The following is a 15,495-nucleotide window of genomic DNA, read 5'->3' on the forward strand; positions in this document are numbered from 1 at the left end:
AAGGGAGCATGATGGGGGAGCTCATGAATGGCTATGCATGAGTTCTCCAAACAAGTTCATGTTCACAGGAGAGTGGCAGCTTCCTGGTGGCGACATCTCATAATCTGGCATTTATCAAAACACCAGTACAGTACTAATAACTGTTTTATTTCCCCACCATCCAGTCCATTGAGCTTGGTGTAGTTTTTTCTGTGTGAAAATGCCCTGTGCATTGCCTAGAAATCTTCCCTTCTTCACAATGTAAACAGAAATGTATTCAGCACCCCGAGTGAGGAACCTGAGGGATAGCTTCACACCTGGTAACGCAGGGACAGAGGAGATGCTTCTTCTCCTATGGGTGTCAAGTTTGAACTTGGTCACACTTTCCAGAGCCTCCCTCCAGGGGAGTGGCAGGTGCTGCCAAAGGGCAGAATTATCATCTCCAGAATATTTCCCGCTCTGTAAATCAGAGGGACTGGGCTCCGTCCTGGAGACCATTTCCAGCTGTAATGCACGAGACTCTCCGAGTAGGGACCTGGCTCCTTCACCAGCTTCCATCTGCGCCAGGCAGGTTGTGTGTGGGTCAGAGTTTGGACCTGGATTTTCACTGGGTCTGTCATTCAGTCAACCCCATGACCCTGACCTGAAAGTCCATGGGGCAGAGTACACATGCCCCAGGCAGTCAGCAGGGCCACGTCAGAGTGGCCGTGGCTCCCAGGCCTCACCTTCACCCTGAGATGCATGGCAGAGTAGCAGCCTCCTGCCTGGCAGCTGAAGTCGACGTGGGGAGGAGGCGGGTTACTCGTGGCATGCCTCTATTCACAGGAGTCCGTGACCTTTCCCTCATTCTTGGCCACACCTGTCTCAGGCGTGAGAGAGTCAAGTCCACTCTATTGCTCCTGGCTCCCAAGGCCAGGAAGCATGAGTACTGTGGACACACAAAAAAGCAAGAGCCAGCCTGGGCTCATCCCTGGTGGTGCTTCTTGAGGGTTCAGGCAGGGGCGGGCCAGCCAAGTCCACCTGCCATCTCTTTGTAAGTGAGGTTAGGTTGAATTGGAACACAGACAGCTGTGTTCATGGGACGTCTTGGCCACCATGAAGGCCGAGCCAAATGCTCTGCAGAGGCAGGGTTACCAGAAGTCCTCAGACCTTGTTGTCTATCTGAAAGGACTTTGCGGGGAGTTCCAGGGGAATATTTGTGCCCCTCTGCGTTTCCTTCGGACAGTGGGTGGGGAACTGTAGGTGTGCTTCCACATTGGTGTAAATTGTGTCAAAAGCAGACTCAGCCATGAAAGTCAGCTGCTCTTCACTAGGACGGGGCTTCAAAGGAGGGACCCTGCATTTGTGGAGGCCAGATGCAAACGAGCTGTGGTCCCTGGCGTTCTTTTGGGGAATGTCTGTGAGATACCTGGGACAGCTCGAGTTGAACATGTATGAGTGAGTGAGTCAGGCTCCTTAAGGTCACATTAGGGCTCTGCTCTGGCAGCTGGAGGTGGGATTTGTGAAGAAGGTTTGAGCCCACCACCTGGTGACATGGGACCTTGTGGGAGCAGAAGCCACAGCACGTTCTGCCACAAGGGCTGGATTTAGCCTGTCCTGTGCAGGCCAGAGTGGCAGGGGCTGACCCGGGACATGCAGGATGGTTCGATGTCTTTGGGACTGCTTTGTCAGGGAAGGTCACAGGTTTCAGAACAGGTGTCCTTGTGAGGTGAAGGCTGGGTTGGGGGAGGTGGGCGGATGAGGCCAGTGTGGCCTTTCGGGCCTGCCAGGGGCTGGCATGTGTGCTGTGCAGCCGTCCTCCTGTGGCTCTGTGGGTCACCCTGCTCTACTCTGCAGGTTGGCACCCATGCGGCTCTACACGCTCTCCAAGCACCACTTTGTGCTCGTGTTTGTCGTCGTCTTCCTCTGTTTTGGCCTGACTGTCTTCGTTGGGATCAGAGGTAAGTTCAGTGTTTAATCGTTCCATCATCTCGCCTTCACGGCCGCCTTGGCGTGTTGCCTCTCAGCCTGCCCAGCTGCACCCCTTCGTCCCACCAGGCCTAGTGTGGACGGAGCCCACAGGCCAGAAGAGGCCTCTTCCTGCACCTCTTCTCCTGGGGGAGGTGCAGTGAGCAGCTGAGTGACCCTGGCCATGCCCTTTATTACAGCCAGGCCTCCAGGTCAGCCTTTTGTCAGCACCTTTTAGTGGCCAACAGACACTTCTGGAGTCTGTTGGCACTGTGCTTGGCAGTCCAGACCTGCTGCCCCGGGGGATGGCTACCTACAAGTCCTGATGCAGTGAACGGGGGTGGGGTGTGATTGATGGCACAGAGCAGGGGCGGTGCGGGGAGCAGGGAGGGGCTCTAGTGACACCCTGAGCCCTCAGCAGGGCCCCAAGAAGGGTGCTGGCAGCCTCATGGTATTCAAGTGGGAGTGTGGGGATCTGCCTTCACCCTTGCCTTTAGTCACCCAGCTGCAAGGTGTTTGGGGGGAAAGCCACACCAGGAATTTGGCCTTGAAAGTGCTTTGGAATCTTCTAGGTAGGCCAGGCTCCTCTCCCACAGACAGAACAGAACCACAGAAGCAGACTAGTTCTCCGTGGTTCTCACAAGGTTTCCAGAAACCCTGGAGTCTTCAGTCTGCCTGAAGGATGGGCAGCAGGACCCCGATGTGATTGGAGAGTGCACCTCTTCATTTTCTTTTAAGTAAACTGTCATTGTCTTTGAGGGTGGTTTCTGGTGGCCCTTGGTTCCACCAAAGCACTAACGCTGCAGTATGACAGTGATGCTTGGCCTATCCCAGGGGCACTTGTGCCTCAAGAGCCCCTTTCCTACCTAAACTGACATTCTGTTGGTGAGAGGGCTGGGAAGGCTGTTCTGCTGCTGCTCTAATGCTCAGGTGAGAGCTGGTGGTGTTCGTTCTAGTCGGAGGGAGGGAGGGAGGGGGAGAGAGATTGATTCTCCTTAAGCCATATTGTTCTACTAGGCCTTCAGTAGATTTCATGAGGCTCACCCACAGCAGGGAAGGGGTCTGCAATCTGCTCACTTAGTCTACTGATTCAAATATTAATCTCATCCAGGAATTCCTCACAGACACAATGGAATAATGTTTAGTCAAGAATCTAGGCCCCCTGTAGCCCAGTGAAGTTGACACATAAAATTAACTATCATAAGTACTCTGTTCCTAATTACTTTATGTGTCAAGGTTATTATTTTTTTTAGAGTTAAGAGTACTTAAGGGACCATTGGGTTAGTCCCCTCATTTTGCAAATAAGGAAATTGAGACTCAGCCTAGTTAGCAAAGAGTAGAGTCCAGGTTTTTCTGATTGCCATTTCTTAATTCTTTCTTGGAAGCTAGACTGCCTGGTTAGGAGTTCACTCAGACTGTGAATCCATTTAAAAGAAGCCTGATTCTGAATACGGGCCTCCTTCCTACAGGGAGTCTTGCTTCTCAGCACATTCCAGACATATCCCTGCGCTAGTTGAGGTATACATACCAGCATTGCCTGCAATGAAGTGGAGGATTATTGGCAGCAGGCTGGGGTGGTCACAGAGGCACCCCAGGAAGCTGGCATCACATCTCAGAATGATATGTTTTAGAGCAAATCCAGTTCTAAATTACATTAAAATCAGTTTCACAGTGTCTCCTTTGACTATTTCCTTGAAGTCCAAAGTTCTGGAGGATTATGACAAGGCTAATAAAATTTTGGAGAGGATTTTGGGAAAGTGGTGGAATAGGAAGGAATCTGTTTAGATGACAACTGCAGTGGCAGAATCTCTGTACCTGTTTTGAAGCTTGAGTGCCAGTTGAAGGCTTGCAACTCACAGTGTAGGATTGGAACCATTAATTGTGGCTAATTTCAGTCAATGCAGCTCTTAGCACTGTATAGGGGCCCATTGCCCACCAAGTCCTAAAACAGTTAGCTGTGTATGTGTTCTTGGAACAACCTGTGTATAGCTTGTGGGACTCAAGATGGGCAAAACGACCCTGTTCTCCTAATATTGGGGATTGTGCTGTAATTGTTGGATTATTGCTTTTGATCACAGAGATACAATGAAATGGGCATCCATTGTTATTTCAGTCCCTTCCTTTTGGGAGCCAGATATTGAAAGCCAGGAGATTCAAAAACAACTATATATATAGGGAAATTGAGAAGTCCTCATACCTGCCCAAGGAAGGCACAGACTCAGAAAAGACCCCAGAAGACCCTAAGTTTATACTTCAGACTGATCCTTAGCACAGAGACAGTCAACAATAGCCATATCAACAAAACCAGAAAACTCTAGGAAAGGGGGAGAGTCTAATTTTCAGGGGTAACTTGTTATTTAAGTGTCCAGTTTTCAACAGAAAATCATTATGTATAAAAAAGTATTGACTCCTTGAAACAAACAAAAGAAAACACAAAAAATCCGTCACTAAGGCCATATGCTGATCTCCTAGACAAAAATCAAGACAACTTCTTAAAGATGCTGAAAGAACCAAATGAAGATGTGGAGAAATCCAGGAAACAGCATATGCATAAAATGGAAATATCAATAAAGATCTAGACAATCTAAAGAGAAGCCAAAAAGAAATTTTAGAGCTGAAAAGTACAGTAATGAATAAGTGAAAAATTTACTAGAAGAATTAAAGGGAAGATTTAAATAGGTAGAGGAAAGAACCAGCAAATTGAAGATAGGGCAATGGAAATTTTTGAGCCTGAGGAAAAGAAAGAAAAGTGATTAAAGGTCAGTGAGCACATGGGACACCATCAAGTGAACCAACGTACATGTCATGGGATCTCTGAAGGAGAAGAGGGAGAGAAAGGGGGCAGAGAGAATATTTGAAGAAACAATGTCTGAAAACTTCCAAAATGGGCTGAACTCAAAGACACCACACCAAGACACTTTGAAATCAAATCATAGGAAGTTAAAAACAGGAGGAATCTTGAAAGCAGCCCCAGAGGGACTCATCGCCTTCGAGAGATCCTTGGTAAGGTTGTTAGCAGAGACGGAACCAAAGTCTGTTTGAGGCCACAAGGCACTGAGCTGAAATGTTCAATGTGCTAAAAGAGCTATCAATGAAGAATCCTGTATCTGGCAACTGTTCTTTAAAAGTGAGGAAGAAATGAAGACTTTCTCAGATAAACAGAAGATGCGGGAGTTGTTCCACTCGAACTGCCCTGTAAGAACTGCTCCAGGGAGGATGGCAGGTTGAAATGAAAGGGCACTAGGCAGGGACTTGAAGCCGCAGGATGGCAGTAAAGGCAGTTCCAGGGGTGGTGATAAAAGCTCGTGTTACTCTGACAATATAGTATGATTACACTTTTTGTTTTCTGATGATCTAAGACAAATACAAAACCAATTATTAGCATAAAAGCTAGTATTATTAAAATTTTTATCTGTAACTGTTCTGTTTTCTACATGACTTAAGGGACTAATATATTAAAAATATTTTTGTTTTGGAAATAAATAATATATATATGAAAACAATTGTCATAGTTGAGACATCAATCATTAAAGAGGTAGGGACAGAGTTATTAAAAGGAGCAGAGTTTTTGTATATTATTAATGTCAAGCTGGTATAAATACAAATTAGAATGTTACAACTTTTGAATATTAAATATGGGACAAAAAGCTATGAGACATAGAATATGAATGCATAGAAACCCAAGGCATACAGAAAACAAAGTGACAGAAATGGATTAAACTGTCTAATCAAAAGTCAGTCTTAGGGCTGGGGTTGTGACTCAGTAGTAGAGCGCTTGCGTAGCATGCATGAGGCACCAGGTTTGATCCTTAGTACCACGTGAAAATACATAAATTAAATAAATGTATTGTGTCCCATCTGCAACGAAAAGACATATGTCTTTTTATTTTATATAGTTTATGTGTGTGTGTGTGTGTGTATATATATATATATATATATATATATATATATATATATATATATATATATAATGTATTATATATTATTTTGTGAGAGAGAGTGTGTGTGTGTGTGTGTGTGTGTGTGTGTGTGTGTGTGTGTAAAGATTAAAAAACCAAAGATTTAGGCAGAGTGGAATTTAAAAAACATGACCCAGGGCTGGGGCTGTAGCTCAGCTGCAGAGCACTAGCCTAACATGCATGAGGCACTGGGTTCAACCCTCAACACTACATAAAGATAAACAAAATAAAAGCATTCTGTCCATCTACAACAAAACAAAACAAAAACAAAAACCAACATGATCCAGATGATATTTTGTCTACAGGAGAGGCATTTTAGATCCAGAGACACAGGTTGAAGTGAAAAGGTGGAAAAGAATATTCCATACAAATAGTACCAAATGACCCATTAATTCTACTTCTGGGTATGTATTCAAAAGAACTGGCCAGGCGTGGTGGAGCCTGGCTATAATCCCAGCTACTTGAGAGATGGAGGCAGAAGGATTATAAACTTTAGGCCAGCTTGGGCAATTTAGCAAGACCCTAACTCAAAATAAAATAATAATAATTTTAAAAGGGCTAGGTTACCTGTATACTCAGAAAAATGAGATACCCCATCTGATTCAAATGTATGACATGTCAAGGTCATTGTACTGTCACTGTAACTAATTAAAACAAATAAAAATAAATTATATAAAATTTAAAAAATAAAAATAAAAAAATAAAAGGGCTAGGGATGTAACTTTGTGATAGAGCACTTGCTTAACATGTCTGAGGCTCTGGATTCAGTTCCCAGTATGGGGGGAAAAATGTGAAGGCAAGACCTTGAGATATTTGTATACTAATGGTCAATTATTTATGATACTAAAATTGTGCAATCAATTTAAGTGTTCATTGACAGATGAATAGATAAGCAAAATATGATATATACTACAATGGAATATTAATCAACCTTAAAAAAGTAAGAAAATTTAGATAATTGCAGTAACATGGGTGAATCTTCAGGACATCAAGTGAAATAAGTCAGTCAAAATGACTACTTATATGATGTGCCAAATAAGTTCTACTTACATGGATTTGGAGAAGTCAGAAAGTGGAATGGGGAGTTACTGTTTAATGGGGGACAGAATTTCAGTTTTACAAGATAGGTATGAAGATGGGGTGATGATGGGTGCTCAATACAAATGTACTTAATACTGCTGAAATACACTTAAAAATGGTTAAAATGGTAAATTTTATGTTGTGTTCTTTTATGCTTATATTAGTATATATTTGTCTTACTATATCCCCTGCTTAATATTTCTGAAAGATTGGACTAATTGGATAAACATAAAAGTGCCTTAGTCTTTTGGAAGAAATCCTTATGCTTTCCAAAATATGTAGTGATTATGTGGTAAATTTTTTTAATCTCAAGTAATATTTTTTTCTATTTTTTATTCTTTTTAGGCATACGTGACAGTAGAGTGTATGTTGACATATTATACATATTATGGAGTATCATTTCCCATTTTGGGGGTTGTACATAATGTGGTCGTGTATTCATTTATGAACATAGGAAAGCTGTGTTGGGTTCATTCTGTTGTCTTTCCTATTCCCCCTCCTTCATCCCCCTTTGTCTAATCTAGTGAACTTCTCTCCTCCCCCTATTGTGTGCTCACTGGAGCACTGGAGGGGATCCCATGGAGTCCCACATACTGAGTGTGGTCAGGCAACCTTGGGTGCTCAGCAGAGTGGCTGTTCTGTGTGTTCTTGTTTTACCCATGAATACAAAATCTCTCAAAAAAAAAAGGGCAGGGAAATAAGATGCCTCTGCATAATGTATGAGTCTTAGCATTCAGAAAAAAATAATAAATTAACAATATAGATATAACCCACTTTTCCCCTCTTTTTTGTTATGCTTCAGGACCCAAAGTAATCCAGACTTCTGCAGCGAATTTTTCACTAAATAACAGCAAAAAGGTAAGCCTGGGTTAAGAGGCAGCTGTTGGAACATTATGAATTTCTGGGGCACTGAGGAATTTGGTTCTCCTTAGAGAGTCCTGAAGACAGATACCCTTGACCTGCAGCTGCTTCTCAGGCAGCAGTGTCTCTCACTGAGCTGCCGGCTTGGGGCTCTTGTCTTTCAGAATCACCTTTTCTGCTACAGGAAACACCTCAGTGCTTAGGAAGTGTGGTGGTATTACTTGGCAGCAGCAGTTTATTTCCAAAGGGGGTTAACTCCTCCCAATTCCTTGCATCTGTAAGTCCTATTTGAATGTGTTAACAGCGACTGCTTAGGTAGCTGACCCTTTCTTCTTAGGTGTCCAGGTTGGGCTTGTTCTGCAACAGGTTTCTAGCTGGAACAGCCTCTGCATTGCTTGTTTGGTATGCTTTGCTTGAACTCGGCTTAAATGAGTCCCCCAGACCCTTAAACAAGGCTTGATTCTTCTCCATCTTTAGAGGAAAACAGAGGTTCTCTCATTTGGAGAATTTTGATTTACTTTAATAAATATCAACTTGTAAAAGCCCAGACAGCTAAAGCTTTTATTCTGCTGTCAACCCTAACCCTTATCCATGAATGGGGCCCAGTTGTCCTGTGCTTTTACGGCACCGTAACATGGACAGTTTAAATCTCATTGTTTCGTCCCAGATCCCTGCTTCCCATTCTCTCACCTCCCTGTAGCTTTACCTTTACAAGGTTTCAAAAACTACATTTCAAAAAATGCAAAAAAAAGATAAATGTCTCAAAACTTAGACCTCTTAGTTCTTTTTGTTGTGCTGTTTAGCCTATCTTTGCATTTTCTTTACTTTCCTTTATTTAACTCTGGAGCCAGTAGTTTAATGTGGAGAGGTGTTCCCAAGGAGATTACTGACAGTAGTTGGTCTTTTTTTTTTCTTTTCCTTTTTTCTGTACTAGGGATTGAACCTAGGGACACTTGACCACTGAGGCACATCCTCAGCCCTTTTTATTTATTTTATTTTTTTTAAACTTTAAGACAGGTTCTAATTAAGTTTCTTAGGGCCTTGTTAAATTGCTGAGGCTGGCTTTAAGCTTGTTATCCTCCTGCCTCAGCCTCCCGAGCTGCTGGGATTACAGGTGTGCACCACCACACCTGTCAGTAGTTGGTCTTTTTAATTGCTGTCTGTCAGGGTGTCAGTCTCTCTTTGATACAGAAAATAGCAGTCATTCTATCAGACTGACTGACTGACTTGCTTCCCAGAGACCATCCTCACTTCAGAAAGATAGGACCTTGCTGGGTACGGTGGTATACACCTGTAATCCCTGGGGAGGCTGAAGCAGAAGGAACACAAGTTCAAGGCCATTCTCAGTGACTTAGTGAGACTCTGTCCTGAAAAATAAAAAGGGCTGAGGCTATGGCTCTGTGTTAGAGTATGCCTGGGTTTAGTGCCTGGGTCAGCTTTCCACTGCTAAAAGACCTGACCAAAACAATTGTAAAGGAGGAAAAGTTTGAGGGCTTACAGTTTCAGAAGTCTCAATCCATAGACAGCAGGCTCCATTCCTTGGGGCTCAAGTTGAGGTAGAGCATCATGGCAGAAGAGTGTGGCAGAGGGAAACGGCTCACATGGTGAACAGGAAGCAGAGAAAGACTCTTTGCTCCAGCTACAAAATATATACCCATAGCCATGCTCCCAATGAACCACTGGGATTAATTCACTGGTTAGGTTCAGGCTATAACCCAATCATTTCTTCTCCAAACTCTCTTCCATTGTCTTACATGTGAGCTTTTGGGGGACACCTCACATCGAAACCATAACAGGGTGGGAGGTATAAGAAAGACAGTATCTCTTCCTCCGATAGATATAATTTCTGGTGGCTTTCAGGGACGGCTTTGGTTCCAGAGAGCTTCTCTTGGACCCTGACAGAAGCATTAAGATATGAACCACACATTGACCAGTAAGGGTGGTGCCTTCAAGTGATGCTTTTCTTTTAATTTGTTTGTTTATTTATATTTTTTGTGGTGCTGAGGATTGAACCCAGTGCCTCACACATGCAAGGCAAACACTCTACCACTGAGCCACAACCTCAGCCCCAAATGATGCTTTTCTTTGGGATCATAGGTGGCACCTGGCTGTTAGATACCAGCATTATGTTCTTCAAAAGACATTGTGGAAAAATCGCTGGCAGCATAGTGTTCTCTGGTTTTCCTCTCCAGGGACAGTTAGACTTCAGTAAAGCTGAAAACAGTTGATATCAACAGTGCTATATTTGGCCTGCTGACTCCAAAGAGATAACCACCAAGATACATATCTTGTCAGTGTAGAATAGTTCTCTGGTGTCCTTTCTTACTCTCTGTCTCCTCATCCTGAAGTGGAACTTCTTCTCCACACTGGTGCCTCCTTGGTATTCAGCAGGTGCACCCGCCAAGGCTCAAGGTGGTGGAAACTGCCTCCTAAGAGATTTTGAAGAGACGAAGGTGGGTTGCAGCTGGAAAGTGTCCTTTCTTGTTCTGGAAGGCATCTTTTCACCAGGTTGTCTAAAGGAGAAAAACTCTGTATTTCTGTTTCAGAACTACTGCTCAAGCCTTTTAGGGCAAATGTGAACGGTGTATTAAGAGAGTTGATAGACTCAATGAGGAGGTCACATGGATTACTTAATTTCTTTCATTTTTTTGCTTTAGCTAAAGCCAATTCAAATACGTTCGAATCCACTATCTACATATAATCAGCAACTGTGGCTGACATGTGTTGTTGAGTTGGATCATTCAGAAGGTATGCAACCTGCCATTTCAGGTACCAAATCTCATATTTAAGAGATTGTGGGATTTTTAAAAACTTGGATGTGTGCTAAAAGATAGGTATATAAGGGTAATAGGTTTACAGGGATATTCATTATTATTCACAATAGGAACAAGTTGGAAGCCCCTTAAATATTAAATGGAGTGGTTGATGATCTGGTGTAGGTTTTGACACAGGCCGCTTGGTCTTGGGCGAGTAGATTCCAGTGGACAGGCTGTCCTCTGCCTGGCAATACGAGGTTTCAAGGCGGCAGAGGGTAGCGTGGCCTCAGTGCTCTCTGGGGCTCTCATGTGTGCTTGGCTCAAGGCCACAGCAGAGCCCTGAAGGCACCTTTGTCAGTGGGTGGTACTGCCCAAGGTGGTCTGTGACACTGAACTTCTTTCTTTTGTAGAAACTTCTATTCAGACGAGCTTTTCCATGACTGTCAAAGTCAACGCTGTGGCCCAGGATGGAACCACCATGTACATTCACAACAAGGTTCACAATCGGACAAGGACCCTCACGTGTGCAGGGGTGAGTGTGTGGATGGCTCCATAACCCCCAGTTATCACAGACTTGCTTCTCCAGGGTAGAAGGCAGAGAGTCCAGAGACTTTGAAAAATTACTCTTAAGTAATAAATAAAAGAAAAAAGAAAAAAAAGAAAGAAAATTGAAACGAAGGTCATGAAAGACTTGCCTAACCTCATGTGCTGTGCTCCTAGAAACTCATACCTGTGCGCACCCAGGTGCACACACACATGCAGACCAGTTTTACTCATCTTCCTGCCTTTTTTTTGAGCTTTTGTGGTTCTCTGCATGTCACCCCAGTGTTTCTTAGCACCCTGGGTCCTCACGGGCAGCTAGGCATTGTTTCCTCTAATTAAGCACCTTGCAGTGACACTCTGTAGTCAGCACTTCACATTTCCTCCTTTTCCTTCCTAAGCAATCACCTTTGACCAGGGGATGAGATGAAAACAGCAGCCCCAGTTCTTGGCCCTTCAGTCCTTTCCCTGGTGGTCACTGCCGGCTCCCATATCTGCTGAGAGGCCTGGCAGCAGGCAGTGCCTAGTTACGGACTGCCAGCTTCTTGGTCTGCACTTGGTATGTTCTCATCTTAGCCTGACCTCTTCCGAGGGATCTATCCTATTGCTTCAAAAGCCCTGGAAGCCAGCACTGGAAGCCTCAGGACCGGGTCCCCATTCTGGGAATTTTGCTTGGTGCTTCTCAGGTTGCTGGACCTGACCGAGGCTCCCTGACACTCACCCTGTGGGTTCCCATGGCTTTCCCATTCCAAGGACTCTGCTGGATGGGCAGGCCAGCTCCTAGGGACAGTCTGGCTGATTGTTTTTCTCAAAGTTCGCTCATCCCCATCTGCACAGGGCCTGACTTTGTTTGCTGCACACAGTATGAGGAGTGATGCCTGGGGGGCTGGTGACCAAGGCCACCGCCCCAAGACTGTAACTGAAGGAGTGACCTAGGCAAGACGTGGGCGCTTGTTCCCAGTGTACCTTCACGTGCCACAGGCAAGCCCAGTCTCTAGAGCACAAAGACGGCTTTGTGACGACCGAGCTAATCATGTTCCTATTGGAATTTTTGAAAGGCTGATTAGGTTACTTATTGCTAGAAGTGGATATATTATTGCTAGAAGTAGATAACTCATTGATGTTGCAGGCTGTACTATGTATTACTCTTCAGCCTTGTTTCTTAAAAATGTAGATGCTTTAGTGTCTTTCATGATGATAAACATAATCTGTGTAAATCAGCATGAATCTTGATACACAAAAATTCTAATTTAATTTTGCCTAAAATTATAAATAACTTTAAGTAGCAATTAAAGCAAAATGAGAGTCAAAACAATTTTGGAAAGTAGCTTAGCATTATGTTACCAGGATTGTCATTACAAGTGAGGATACATTTTCAACATTATTTTTATTAGAGTTTATAGTTTGACATAGTAGTTTAGTTTATCCCAACAAAATCATACATGCATGGAATTCCACTTGAGTTCATGATTCTCTCTTTTCTCTCTTGGCCTACTCTTCTTTCTCCATTCTCCTCATTCTATACTCCTGGACTTCCTTTCACTTGTCTATTTATTTATATTTGATTGTTTCTTTTTACTTATACATAAAGGTGCAGTCTCCCGTGGTATACTTATATATGCAAATAACATGAATTTTAAAGAATTCCTTCTTGGGCTGGGGATGTGGCTCAAGTGGTGGTGCGCTCGCCTGGCATGCGTGCGGCCTGGGTTCGATTCTCAGCACCACATACAAACAAAGATGTTGTGTCCGCCGATAACTAAAAAATAAATATTAAAATTCTCCCTCTCTCTCTCTCCTCTCTCGCTCTCTCTTTCCTTCTTCATTGCCTTACCATTCCCATTTCTACTCTGCCTCTGAATCTCCTTTTTCTGCACCAATGATCTTTCCTACATCTTTTGATATTTTGTTCTTCCCTTCTATTTTTTTACTTAACTCCAGATTACACATATGAAATATTTGACCTTTGAATTTCTTTGTTTGACTTATTTAACTTAGCATGATATTCTTTGATTCCACCCATTTACCAGAAAATGACATAATTTGTTTTTTATGGCTGAGTAATACTCCGTATGTACGTGCAGCACAATTTCTTAATTCTTTCATCTATTCAGAGGCACCTGGGTTAATTTCATAATTTACTTATTGTGAATTGTGCTATTGTAAACACACATGTGACTGTATTACTATAGTAGGAAAATTTTATTTTACTAATTTTGGGGAAATACCAAGGCATGGGATAGCTGGTTCATGTTGCGGTTCACTTCTTAGAGTTGTGGCACTGGCAATAGGACAGTAGTCTGGATTCATTTTCTATAACAACTAGACATTCAGAAGCTTAAAACAACTACCACTGAAACCATCTCACGGTGCTGTGAGTCACAAGCCCAGGGGCAGTAGAGCTCAACTGGGTCCCTGAGTTGTTAGCCAGGTTACACTCTTTCCTCTAGACTCTTGGGACAAACACGTCCACAGGTTAGTGGCCACATTCAGTTCCACATGTTGTAGGCCTGAGGTTCCCCATACTCCTGCCCAGTCTTCTCGGGCTTTCTACCAGCAATGGGGAGTTAAGGCCTATTCCTGCTTTGATCCAGGTTTTTTCTTCTATCCTACCTCTCGGACTTCAGCTGGAGAGAGTTCTCTGCTTTTCAAGGCTCATTAGATAGGACCTAGCTGAATAATCCAGGGTCATCTCCCTGTTTTAAAATCTGTGATCCAAATTACATGTGCAAAATTTCTTTTACCATGTGACATAGTGTACACACAAGTGGGTCTTACTGCAGTCTGGTGTGTCCTGAACAGTAAGGCTTGGAAATATGTGCAGCCCACATAAAGAACTTGCTGGAAGTCTAACACACTGTTTGATCACCGTATGTGCCTAAGTTTGAGGCCTAAGGAGAAACTAAAATGGGCAGGGTGAAACAGGCACAGGACAGCAGAGTGCTGTGGTCCTTCTAGTCTTTCTTATTTATTAAAAAAATACTAATTTGATTTGCAGAAATAAGGAAACATATAGGAACAAAATCTTTAATATAGGAAACTCAAGAAGACAAGTGTGATATTATGATTATCTATTTGGGGGGGGGGTTGTCCCTGGTTCCTGGCTCATAACACCTATAGCCTTTTGTTATTTCTTTAGTGACTAGAATAACATTGGGGTGCTTTAGGCATCACAAAGCAAAATCTCTGTATCTGACCTTCTCCTTCCTTCCTATGACCTGCTCTCTTTTCTCCTCAAGGCAGACCATAGAAATTAGACTTTCTCTTCTTTAAGCTGGGTCACAGGAACTAAAAATAATCTCTAATCTTTGTCCACCTTTCTGTCTTGGAGCTGGCCATCAAGAAAGTCTCTGACCTTCCTTGTCTGATGGTGGACCATAAGACCCCATTACAGAAGGGGTCCTGCCCTTACCCCAGGGGAAGGTATGCTACAGAGAGAGATCATGAAGAGCATGAACAGATGGGTCGTGATGATGTTGCTAGATCTATTATTGTTAGATCAGACCTTTTGTCCAGTCACATTTCTGCATGGTTGTCCAGCTATCACCACGCATATGCAATAAGGCTTCTGCAAAAATACTAGAGGCCAGGGTTCAGAGAGCATCCAGACAGCTGAAGTAGAGGCTTGCGGGAAGGTGAGCACTAACTCATCTGCATGCTGGGAGTGGGACACCTCATCTCCACGGGGAGAGAAAGTCCGGTGCTCAGATGCTTCCAGGCCTCCCTTCTATGTATTTCTTCCTTTGGTTGCTTATTTGCATCTTTTTAAATATCCTTTTTAACAATCCAGTAAATATTAGAATCTCCTTGAATTCTGTGAGCCACTCTAGCAGGTTACTGGAACTCACAGAGCAGGTGGGCGCGCCCTATTTTATAACTAGTTGGTGAGAAGTTACAGAGGCTTCGGCTTGCGTCGGGTGTCCCAAGTGGGGCAGTCTTGTGGGACTGAATCTTTAACCTGTGGGATCGGAAGGTTTCTTAGTAGCTAACATCAGAATTGAAATGAATTCGAGGATATCCAGCTGGTACCTGCTACAGAACTGATTGCTCACTGATGGGAAAAAATTCCCCACACATCTTGGGATGGCACAAGTGATCTGTGTTATTTGCATATAGGTGCATATAGCAGGAGAAACTGACTTTAAGCGTTTTTTTTCCTTGTATATTCTCAAAACAACAGGGTCTTGAATTCATATGGATGTATATTTTATTCATGGTCTGTAAACAGGAAACAGCCATCTAAATGTCAAAACTTAGATGGAAGAGGAGAGAATTGATTCCAAGATGATTTCATAATGGAACCTGGGATATGATCTATTAAGAACCACCTCCATGAGTTCTTTCTGACAGATATTTCTAGAACAGGTTCATAT

General features: G+C 43.4%; 1 long non-coding RNA gene across 1 annotated transcript; it reads left to right on the top strand.

Moving 5' to 3' along the window:
• The first annotated feature begins 1,895 nt into the window (after positions 1–1,895).
• Positions 1,896–11,023, top strand: LOC143409472 (uncharacterized). Its single transcript, XR_013092662.1, has 4 exons — positions 1,896–1,919; positions 7,768–7,823; positions 10,484–10,574; positions 10,993–11,023. It is a non-coding gene; the product is annotated as an uncharacterized LOC143409472 (long non-coding RNA).
• The last annotated feature ends 4,472 nt before the right edge of the window (positions 11,024–15,495 follow it).

This window comes from Callospermophilus lateralis, chromosome 11, assembly GCF_048772815.1.
Source record: "Callospermophilus lateralis isolate mCalLat2 chromosome 11, mCalLat2.hap1, whole genome shotgun sequence".
Classification (NCBI taxonomy): domain Eukaryota; kingdom Metazoa; phylum Chordata; class Mammalia; order Rodentia; family Sciuridae; genus Callospermophilus; species Callospermophilus lateralis.